This window comes from Poecilia reticulata, linkage group LG2 (genome assembly GCF_000633615.1).
Source record: "Poecilia reticulata strain Guanapo linkage group LG2, Guppy_female_1.0+MT, whole genome shotgun sequence".
Classification (NCBI taxonomy): Eukaryota; Metazoa; Chordata; class Actinopteri; order Cyprinodontiformes; family Poeciliidae; genus Poecilia; species Poecilia reticulata.
The window spans coordinates 14,819,942-14,820,961 of NC_024332.1; the positions used below are offsets into that span (position 1 = coordinate 14,819,942).

The window sequence follows — 1,020 nt, forward strand, 5'->3', positions numbered from 1 at the left end:
AAAAAAAAAAAAAGAAATTCAGCTTATCGTCAGTCGACAGACGTGAACATGAAACATGTTGGTTTGTTTCATCACTAAAAGCCCAGCAAAGTAAAGCTGCAAAACTGGCCTGTCTGAATAGACGGAGCCGTGCGGCTGCAGCCGAAGAAGAGAAAATGCAGGAAAATATGTCGGTGTAGCAGCTGTTTGAGCGACCGGTGCAGAAAGAGCCGGGGCATCGGTGTAAAAACCCTCAGCTGCCAGTGGCCTTCGGCCAAAGACGAGGTTCACTTTCCAAGAGGGCACAAAGAAGGAAGTGGTGAGCGGCTGGACACAAGCAGAGACACGAGGCTTTGGGAAAGTGCTGAGTTGGCAGTGATGTGGACTGTTTGACCGAAGCGAATAGAGAAACAACTGAGAAACGTTAGACTAATGTTAGCTAATAACGAAGTGAAAGTATTTGTTCTGCAGGGGTAAGAAAACAAATGAGTTAACCAGCGATACCCCTTAATACAATGGACTGGGAAAATAACTCTGCAGCTGTGTGATCAGAATTTACCTTCAATGTGTTTATTTKAAAAATTTACAGTGTGAAAAGGTCAACAGGTCAGCACAGCATTTGAGAAAAGTTTAAAAGCTATCTGCATTATATCACTAAGAGTACAAAACCAAAGTACAGCAGACTCTGACTTGTGGTCTGTTCCTTCAGCTGGACACAATCCATCATGCTTTTTGTTGGATGAACGTTAGTAGTAGAAAGTTTGATATTGCGCCTGTTTTAGAATTTATTAACATGAACCGAGGAGGAGAACATGTTTTAGGATAGGGATGAAAACAACTGAATAGAAAAGAACATCGACCTTGTAGATGCATTTTAGGTGGGATTTGCTGAAAGCCTTATGAGAGGTTTATGGCATTGCATGGATTCTGTGGATTGTTGCCGTCGTCCAGCTTACAGCGGTCTTTATTCCTGATGGTTTTCAGTTAAATGTAGCACATTTTTATCTGCACACCGCACAATATAATATACCTTATTTTTCG

At 41.9% G+C, this 1,020-nt stretch overlaps 1 protein-coding gene across 1 annotated transcript in view; it reads left to right on the forward strand.

Moving 5' to 3' along the window:
* The window catches only part of klf7b (Kruppel like factor 7b), an 86,655-nt gene that overhangs the window by 49,533 nt on the left and 36,102 nt on the right, over positions 1-1,020 (forward strand). The gene's annotated exons all lie outside the window — the stretch shown is intronic.